The sequence below is a fragment of the Sorghum bicolor genome, chromosome 2 (assembly GCF_000003195.3).
Source record: "Sorghum bicolor cultivar BTx623 chromosome 2, Sorghum_bicolor_NCBIv3, whole genome shotgun sequence".
Taxonomy (NCBI): Eukaryota; Viridiplantae; Streptophyta; class Magnoliopsida; order Poales; family Poaceae; genus Sorghum; species Sorghum bicolor.
This window is the reverse complement of record NC_012871.2, coordinates 7188153-7199013: the sequence shown is the minus strand read 5'-3', so window position 1 is coordinate 7199013 and position 10861 is coordinate 7188153. Positions and strand designations below refer to the sequence as shown.

Genomic DNA, 10861 nt, shown 5'->3' with positions numbered 1-10861 from the left:
GAGTTTGAACAATATATTTTACAAATTTATGTATTATCATATTATCTACATGTGTGATTTTCTTGTGAATTTGGATGGCTTTTTTACCGTAGTTTGTATGGATTTTCATGAAGATTATGGTTTCCACTAGATACGTTCCCAAACTAAACTGGCCCAAAACTACTTCTATTGTTTTTACTATGTTCCTACGGGCTGGCCCAAAACTACCTCTTCTATTTTATTATTATACAAATATAAATATTCAATGATGGTCTAATTTCTGGTATTAGAAAAAATTACATTAAACAAATATTCCACAAAGCAATCCAGAATAGTGCACCGTTAAAAAATATATCATTCCAAAAAGCAAACCAGAATGACCATTGAAATATTAGCTATTTGAGCCATCATGTGAACAGAGGTTAGTAGAAGGATGATTTAAAGGATCAATGTAAGTTCATATAAATCCAATCAAAATAGCTACTCTCTCACCTAATAAGATAGTTGACATTTTAGGTTTGGACATGAGTGCCAAAGGTCTGGTTCAGCGATCGGTTGCTCTTGCTATTGTTATCAACTCAAAGTGCACCGGACGAGCAACATTGAGATATGCGTACCCCATGTTTCTCATGTGAAGTCTACGCACTCCAAAAATCCTCTGGTTAAAGAGTTTCAAATGAAAATGATTGGAGAAATTATATAAAAGGTAAATGTGTAATAATATTTAAAACATAAATGATACGAATTATTCAAATATGTGGGAGAAAGGAAGCAGATTCAAACTTATGTTACAAAAAGAGCCGGGAAGAAGGAACTTGATTGGTGCGAATCCTATCGGCTTGACTTGCGTTCCTATGCCTGTTTAGTACAGAGGAGCGCTTCTAGCTTCAATCCTCCCATACACGGGCCAAAATTGTTTTGGTGGCCACAGCCTTGCAGTTGCAGTAGGCATTTCCTCTAGTTTTCAATACATTTATATTTTAAAAAACAGTATGTAAAAGTTTATATTTTAAAAACAGTATAGAAGAGTTTTATAGGGATTAAACTCTTTCTACCTCATAAAACTCTTATCATCTCTCTTTATTAATACAGTGTCATATGACATATCAGCATATTTAATGTGTATGAAACTCTATTGAGACTGACCTAAGCGCCTTCTCACGGCATCCGCAATAGTGGTAGATGACGGGGAGGTGCGTGACAAAAGTAAAGACTATTTTATATATTTTTATTTTTTATGTACTATTAAACTCATATATTCTTAGACTGCATGAAATAGATCAGCTATGTGTTCGTCACTAGTGACTACTCTCTCCTACTTTTTCAACGTTCACGTCATAATAGCTAGCCATTAGGGACGCTCTTAATGGCAATTTACAAATAGCTAGCCAGATGGGTCTTAGAAATGATAAAAAAAGAACACTGCAATTGAGAATGGCAACGGGGCGGGTTCGGATCGGGTGAAGTCTATGTACACCCGAACCCGAAACCCAAAATCAAAACCCGAAACCGAACTGAAAACCGATTCGAGTGGTACTCCCTCCCCAAAACCAAACTCGCGAATACCCAAAACCCGAATGGATACCCGAAACCCGCTTTCTATGTCAACATAATAATAGCAATAATGACTTTCTATAAATATATACATAATATATATACACATATTTACATGTATAAACAAGAGGCAATAAAACATAAATATTTTCATGAGTTAGCTTAAAATAAATTTCATAATCTAAGTAAACAAGTTATTATTATCATATTATAAAGTATAAAAATTAATTCTAATAACTTATTTTGGATATCCAATGGATATCCACGGGTGGAAAACCAAATCCAAAACCGAACCCGATAGGTTTCAGGGCCCCAAACCCGAAAACCCTGGGTAAAAAATCATCCTCAACCCGAACCCACAAGAACCGAAACCCGCGAATATCCGACCCGAAACCGTCCCGCTGCCATCCTTAACTGCAATGGGAAGTTATGTGAGTTGTGAGAGAGTTGTTTCTGGGAGATTATGCTAGACTAGCTATTTGACACTCGTTAGAGCATCTTCAACAGTTATGCAATTGGAATTTACCATTTGTTGGAATTTGCCAAGTCCCTAAACGTTTTGCCAAAGGAAAAATAAGTCCATCTCTAAGTGTTTGGCATTTTTGACATGACATTTCCCAAAATAGTGGACCCAACTATTTTTGTTTGGGATCTTTTTTTGTTTGGTGCGCTTCGCGTGAGATTTTTCCTCTGCGCGGGAATTTCCGTGGCCCGTCGCCGCCAGTCCACGAAGTCGCAAGTCACCGCCGTTTCTGTGAATCGCGGCATCCCGGTCCGCCAGTCCACGAAGTCGCAGTTTGCCAGAGTTCCGTCGCGCGCCAGTAGACCACGAAGTCACAGGTCGCAGAGTTCACGTCGCGCGTGGCCTCTAGGTCCGTCGCAGCCTTCTCCCCATCATTCCGCACCAAGCCTTCGAGGTCACCGGCCAGTCCACGTCGCTGCTTGCTCCAAGCCGGTATGATCTGCTCCTACCGGTAAGAAAGGAGGCGGCGGCGCGGGGGAAAGAAGTGTTCGCGCAAGGAGGAGGAGTCCTCGCGGGAAACTACCGCAACACATGGGGAGGTCGCGCACGACAAGGAGTCCAAGAAACTCGGGATATCAAAATTGCCAAGCCATTGTGCCTATGCAAAAATACCAAGTTTGGTCCATCAAATGCCAAGTTTGCCAAAATATATAAGTCAAATGCATAACTGTTGGAGAGCAATTTTTAAGGTTTTTGGCAAATTTCTAGAATGCATAGTCCAATTGCATAACTGTTGGAGATGCTCTTAGTTATTTATTCTCTCTCCTTAACAGCTAAAAAAATTCTATCTAGACTAGCTATTTGAGAACAATTAGGGATGCCCTTAGTATCTGGTATTTGTATTTGTACGCCGGGTATACTAGAATGAAGGGAGTACTACCATTGTAGTGGGATAAATAAATTCCATAGAATCATACTAAATCAAATTGTCTTATGTTTGGTCAATGATATAGGAAAAGTTAACAATATCTATGACATCAAATAAGTATATTATGAAAATATATTTCATGATATAACTAGTGATACTAACTTGGTGTCATGAATATAGGTACACTTTCCTATAAATTTACTCCCTCCAGTTTTCTAAAGAATGTCTTTTTTTAAGGTTGTTTTAAGTCAAACAATTTAGATTTTGGCTATAAATAAATTCTTTTGGGTTGAGTTTGAAAATATAAAAAGGATGTAAGTAGATGCATCTCGAAATAAAAGTATATATTGACTATATTTATAACTATTTTATAGTAAAAAAGAATGGTCAAAGTTATTTTTTTGTAACCATGTTGCCGTTCAAAACTATATTGTTTAGGAAGCTGGAGGGAGTAGTCAAATTGAAAATAGTTTAACTTTTTTAATGATACTTTTTTTTGAAAATAGTGTAACTTAAGACAACTCCATTTAGTTTAGGACAGAGGGAGCCGTCCTAAAATACAGGGTATCTGAACAATTTTAGGATCAAATAAAGAGTCTGGCAAAAGACTAACCTGCTCTTCACTAATTAGTAGTTCGGTTGTTAACTTGTTTAATTTTTTTAGTAAGACATACTCCTTCTATCCTATAATATAGTACATTCTAGAAATTTTAAAATAAATTAAGAGAGAATATAAAAGACACATGTATCCTTATTTTATTTTCTGATTAGGCAATATCTTCAATGTGATTGATGATGATTGGTTGATAAATGGAAAGTACGTAATGTAAAATTGGTTTTTATCCTCTAGAATGTATTATATTTGAGGACAAATTTTAAATGCTAGAATACACTATAGGACGGAGAGAGTATAGTTTAAAAAGCGAGACATGGATGTCATTGATTCGGCTACTAAGGCCATCCTTAGTGGAAGTTTTATGACCCAATTTTCAACACATTTATATTTTAAAAATAGTGCATAAAAGTTTTATGGGGATGAAACTCTCTCCACTCCCATAAAACTCTTATAATCTCTGTGTCATTAATACAATATCATATCAGCATGAAACTCTAATAGAATTCTATTGAATACATGAGTCACTTTGGGTAAGATAGTGTTTAAAAGGTATAGATGGGGGCTGAGTAACCTAGAATATACTCCCTCCTATAGGATTTAGAAGTCGTTTTGAACAAAATTTAGGTCAAACATTAGGAATATAATTCATCAAAATCTGAAAATTATATGAATAGATTTGTGTTGAAAAAAATACTTTCGTAAAAATATACATATATCATTTTTTCTAAGTATTTTATAAAATTAAGAGGTCAAATTTGTATTTTGGAGACCGTGTAACGACTTCTAAATCCTATAGGAAGGGAGGGAGTATATTACAATTTGTCACTAAAGTTTTAAAATTTGTATCCCTGTATTTTCGGACACAGAGTGTACATTATCGGTTAACGTAGTTCCATTAAAAGCGGAACTGGTTATTAGCATTAATTAGACAAGTAGACTTAGGCCAGTCTCAATGAGAGTTTCATTAGAGTTTTATACACATTAAATATGCTGATGTGGCGCTATATTAATGAAGAGAGAGATGATAATAGTTTCATGGGAGTAGAGAGAGTTTCATCCCCATGAAACTTTTATGCACTGTTTCCAAAATATTGATGTGTTGGAAACTGTGTCATGAAACTCCCATTGAGGATGGCCTTAGCTTATAAAACACCGTCTCGGGACTCCTCACCCTTCTCCTCTCCTCCCACTCACAACGTCTCGACGCCGCTTCCCTTTCCTCGGAGGAGTCGACTTCAGGTAACACCTCGCTCTTCTCGAATCGAATCGTGAATTCACGCCAGCCTTTCCTAACCCTAGCCGCGCACCTGACCAGGGGATCGGGATGGCGGTCGCCGCCGGCGTGTGCACTCCGAAGGCGGGCCAGCGGAGGAAGTCGGCCTCAGGAGTTGGGAGCGGCGGGGCCTCGCCGAGGACCCCAACGAGCCGCGGCGCCGCCAAGGATCCCAGGACACCGGCCAGGGGCGGATCCGCCTCGCCAAGGACGCCGGCCAGCGGGGCTGCCGCGCCGCGTCGGCACTCGAGTACTCCGAAGACCAAGAGCGTGCCCATACTGATGATCGCGAAGAAATGCTCAAGCTGCCCCAGGGGCTGGGCGCCCGTGTGCGTGCTACGGGATGGGGGGAAGGGGTCTCCCCTCCGCCGAGCACGCACGGGCTCGGACACTCAGCCGTCGCCGTGCCAGCCGAAGAAGTTTGTGAAGAAGCTTTTCCAGATGACTTCGTACAAGTCGAGAACCCCTCCCGAAACTAAAGCTACCCCGCCCCAGGTAAGATCGAACCAGTTTTGTGCTTGTCCTGATCATACAAATTCCATCGGTTGTATGGTACGTTTTGTGATTTGTGAATGAACATTGAATATTGGATGTCCTGCTAATAGAGTAATAGCCCACATGATTATCAGAGTGCTAGGACTAGGAATTGAACAACCAGGATCCATTTCCATGTTATTACTTTGCCAGTTCCATCAAACTTTGAATGATGATGAATAAGTCCAGTATTTAACACTATTGGTATTCTTAGTCATTGTGCATTGCAAATTCTCATTGAACATTGTGCTGAATAAATCAAGGAGATTAGAAGAAAAGTGATTTATGTATGATGTTTGCAACATTCTGGTCAAACTCCGGATATATTCAGTGATATTTGACATGCTGCCTGTGAATTCGTGTGGTTCCTACTGAAAGCTGAAATTTTCTACAATTAGTTTAGCAGCATTGTCCTGCAGTTAAGTGTTCAGTACACTGTTAAAAATGTGTAGTGTTTGTGTGAACAATCAGTGTTTGTGTGAACAATCATGTAGTATATAAACGAAAAAAGCATATTAAAAGATTTTGGAACCTGTGCATGCATATATGTGAAGATTAACTGTATAGACGAGAGCAAATGATTTTGTTCAGATACGTTGCACCTTGGGTTGCATCATCGTCAATTAATCATTAGGAGTTTGCGCTGTGATTAAAAAAATCCACTTTATAGTTTTTCTTCAAGGATCATTCTGGCTGCTCTTGTTTCCTATGCTATTGCTTTGCTGTTTGAACAATTAAACTAAGCCATAAGAACTCGACAAATTTGAGATTTGAGTTAGGGGAATGCCTCTGCTTTTGTAGGCTATATATTCATGGCATAATATATGGTTTACTTAGCTTTGAAACTTTCATATTGTAACTAATTTATGTGCACATATGCAAATTTCGCTTATTTCTAATGTAGTTGTGATTTGTGAATGCCCAACATGTATATTGGATGTCATGCTAATACAAATTTGATCAGCTGTATTGTGTTGTGAATACGCTCAACTTGAATATTGGATAGGATCCATCCAAGGATGCCTTTTGCAAACAAAGAACAGCCCACAACAGACCATGGCAAGAAATTGGACATGTGTTCCACTGAAGTGCTGGTTTCTGATGAGGAGGATTCAGAAGTGCCGATCACTGGTATGAGTTTAATCATATTAAATGAGGTATCGCATAATATGTGATGAGATAACTGAAAATGTTTCTTTTGCTCATGATTTATAGTTCATCACCCACTGAAGAAAGTTGCCAAGGGTAGGAAAGCTTATGGTCATGGAAAAAGAGAAAGATTCCCTAGGATGCTTAAAAAGATTGAAAAGGGGTTCTTTAACGGTAAGTCCTATGATACTCTTCTTTGTGTATTTACAAGTCATTTGGGTTCAAAAAATGCTTTCCTTTGTTCTCTTCATTTGTACTCATCGGGTTTTATATTTTTTAGGTTGATGCTCCATAGGGCACTGTCCGGCTCTTCAACCTTGATCCGACTTAAGACCCACCTACTGAAACTGATCTATCACAGGGATAGTAGTTGATCAAACAATAGAATAAAAATCATTTGTTCCTAAGTTTGTCCTACGAGATATGATTGTTCCTATAGAGAATTCTTTTGCTCTTAGATGAAGAGAGTTTCTGAGCACGTTGCTATATGACTATCTATTCCCGTTTTCAATTGGATTCTTGTTCAATGTGAGTGTTGTCTTTTGCTTGCTCTAGTTTGGCACCATGTATACAATGCTATATGGTTAGGTGGTCATCATATGATGAAGTGGCGACTAGGGCCCTCGTCGGTGCTTGACTACTCGCGGGCCTGTCGGTGGCAGCAGATTAATGCAACCGGTACTAGCTTATTGTTGGGTTAGATCATGAACGATTTCTGCTTGTTTACTGGCTCTTTAATCATTTGAGGATAAATTGATTGATGCTATTCATATGTTGTTTGCCGTAGTGCTTGTAGTTTGTGGCCTGTTTGAAGCCCAAGAATTTCATAAAATAAGAACAGGTTAGTTGCTTTCTGTAGGAATCTGTGCATGTTCTCAAACAGGACCTTCAGTATGTGGCAGCACGCACTCTTTTGAATTCATTGAACTGTGAGTGCAGTCTGTTTCGCCTGGTTGCAAAGGTTTTGTGGTTGCTGCGCGCTTTGGATCCCTTCTTTTCCGCCATACATACTTTGTGCTTTTTATGCTAGCAGGTAAAAGCAGACGACTACAAGTAGAGGTTTTGTCAGGATGCATTGCATGCTGTAGGTTGCCGCCTGCGGCGTCTGGTTGAACGTGCAATTTTTTTGTGGTTTAAACATGGATTAGCAAATCATGCATTCTAAACACGTCTAGATCATCCTAGCTAATCTTTGATTCTTTGGGGAAAAGAAAACTGCAAATGTAGTGGAGTGTAGTATTATTGGCACCTGGACGGCTGGTGTTTGCAGAATCTTTGCTTTATCACCCCCCCCCCCCCCCCCAAAAAAAAGGAAATTGACGGTTCATGTCCATTTCATTTCACTCATGCCTGCTGCCTGGTCATATCAAATCAACATGGCTGTAATTTGAGGTGTTTGGATTCAAGGACTAAAGCTTTGTCCCTCACATCAAACGTTGAGATGCTAATTTGGAGGACTAAATATCGCTCCTGCTCCTAGCGGAGCAAGACTTGCAAGATGCAGGGCTGTTGGACGTACAAGATGTGACCAGAGTAGAGAGGCATGGTTTGTACGTACATTCACACATGTGTGTATGGTGTGAGTGTGAAGTTATTGACGGTAGATAACTATCATTTTTATATAAACAAGAGAATGAAGTAAGGGCGTAAAAGCAATCACCAACATAGAACTAGGGATACACTGATATAATTCTACGAATTTCGGTGAATATCTATTTCTACAGGGGTGATCAGAAAATAACCAAAGGAGGCCACATGTCATGATTACATAGAGAGAAACGATATATCTACACAACATATGAAAAAGAATACTAAGGGTCGAGAAGGCACCAGAACAAAGGAGAAGGCTAGTGGGCCCACACCCAGGGCGCCCACTCTCCCCTGGTGGCCAACCAGGTCAAGTCTCGCGGATTATGGCTCCACCGACTTTAATCGTCCATTAAGGTCGATTTGATCTAAGGGCTACGGCTCATCCCACCGGCCTATATAAGCAAGGCTGTGGCCCCTGGAACAAAGCATCCCTGAAACCCTAATTCATTATCTCGAGTTGGGATCAGAGCCAAGCCATTCAAGAGTAGATTAGCCATGTATTCTCTTGAGAGATTAGGGTTAGTCTTGTAGAATTAGAGAGAGATAGAGTGGAGGGAAGAGTTGTGGAGGAAGCTTTGGGCCTGTCGGTGTCTCCTTCCTTGGCTTGTACCTGCGGGATCAATCTCCTTCATGGGGTTTGCTTCTGAGATTCTTTGGTGCGTCAACTTCTAATACTAGTAAGTCTGTTGTTATTAATCTTCTTTGGTTTGCGACTCTTCTAGAGTACTTCGATTCTTGGTCATTCTTGGATTGGAGTTGCATGTCATGTGTAGACGAGGTGTCTAGACTCAATTGCACGTAGATATCCTCCTGCTCGCCGGATAAGGATAGTTCGCGGGAAGTGACCCGATTGTCCCGATGAATTTCTATTTCCTGTCATGCTTGTAAGGACTGGTACGACTTGGGTGTTAGATTAGAGTATTCTTTGTCAGTACTCTGGCCTAGCTCGTCCCCTCTAGAACACTATTAGCATAACTTACCATAGGTTAGAACTAGAACCCTTAGAAGTCTTCTCTATATCTCTTTAGTTCCCTTGTTTGACACTCAGGGGTTTAGTTTAGCCTTGGTTAGTTGTCGCACGTTTTCTCCTTGCGGATAAACAAATATGATACTTGAGATATCTCTCCCGGGTGAAGTGCTACATCGGTATATTCGTGCGCTTGCAGATTATTTCTCTTTGATTCTTCTGTAGTGCATAACAAATACCAATAAGCATTTCTAGCATCATTGCCGAGGAGAAAAAGATGGTATGCTGAGATAACTTAAGACTAGATTAAACTTGTAATATACTTTTATCTTTATACCTTTTCTTTTTCTTTTCTATCCTTATGGATAACTAAAGTTCCACTCCTATCTATCAATATGATGCACCCATGAGCGCGAGCCTAGAGCCACTAGAGCCTATGATCATGACACCTAGCTATATGTTGCGCCCATGCTTGGTTGCAATAGGTCAAGACCAACCCTTTTGTAGAGCCTAGGTCCTATCTTTTATAGAAGGTAATGAATCTTTAGCCAAGATCCTATCTTTCATGAAGGGTAATGAATCTTTGTTTACATCATGGGAATGTTTCAATCTCCTTATAAATTTTGATCCAGACCTAACCTTACTATGACCCATGTATTATGGCCACAATCTTAGTAATGATTATGTGAAATCCCTAGATATGACCTTTGGAGGAACTTTCCTTTCTCTATCCGTTAGTGAAGCAAGGTTTGTCCTTGATCATACCAATGGACACATTCCTCTATTAGCATAACTTACCACATGTTAGAACTAGAACCCTTAGAAGTCTTCTCTATATCCTTTTAGTTCCCTTGTTTAACACTCAGGGGTTAAGATTAGCCTTGGTTAGTTTTCGCACATTTTCTCCTTGTGGATAAACAAATACGATACTCGAGATATCTCTCCTGGGTGAAGTGCTTCATATATCCGTGCGCTTGTGGATTATTTCTCTTTGATTCTTCTGTAGTGCGTAACAAATACCAACAAAAGTGTATGGGTTATATGCCTCCTGTAGTATCCTTAAAAAACTGGTCCTTCTTGGATGATCTAGTCCCTGAGCATAGCTCATTGACTGAACCAAGCTCTTGAAAAATAAATATAGAGAATAGGTAGTACATGGTGTACAAATAAACACCTAGAGAAAAAATCAGTACTAGTAATATACAGTCGTAACTTTAAGCAAAAACTCTATTTTTAGCTTTTTTGTTATATTAAAGCTAACACGAGCATTTAATTTATCCTAGAGTTTCACCGGATCTTGTCTGACCAATAATCCAGAGCGTGAGGCATAGAGCCTAGGCACGCGTAGGATTGTCAGCCTCGCTAGAGAGCTATTGTTGACCACGTGGAACACAGAGGGTGGATCTCGTGCATGTGTGGAGAGAAGTCAGAAAAAAGTGTCAGCTCTAGGAAACTCAAGTAGGAGATAGAACTGTTCGGCTAACCATTAATCAAAAAGTTGTTTGAAGACGGATACATGGAGAAAAGTTGTTTGGAGAATAATCATGTTGAGGACATTATGGAGAACGTCATGCCAAAAAATATATTAAGTATAAATATTAGAAGTGCACTTATCTTTGAACTGAAATCTGGTCGGTGGTGACGAAATTGTCCAACCCTCGAGCTTTCTGACCTATCATCATGACAACGGTCATGATTGTCGTATCGTTGATCTTTGCGGTGATCATCATAGCAACACAACAGGTGGTCAGATGCCAGAGCCGTCGTGGTCGGGCTTCTGGAGCTTGGTATTGATGGGTTGACCTAGT

The 10861-nt window shown here is 39.7% G+C and overlaps 1 long non-coding RNA gene across 2 annotated transcripts; it reads left to right on the top strand.

Annotated features, from left to right (window-relative positions):
- On the top strand, window positions 4716-7038 carry LOC110432448. Of its 2 annotated transcripts, none has more exons than XR_002449897.1 (5): window positions 4716-4779; window positions 4856-5308; window positions 6354-6478; window positions 6563-6670; window positions 6777-7038. It is a non-coding gene; the product is annotated as an uncharacterized LOC110432448 (long non-coding RNA). The 2 variants fall into 2 exon arrangements; XR_002449898.1 differs by having other exon boundaries at window positions 6312-6478.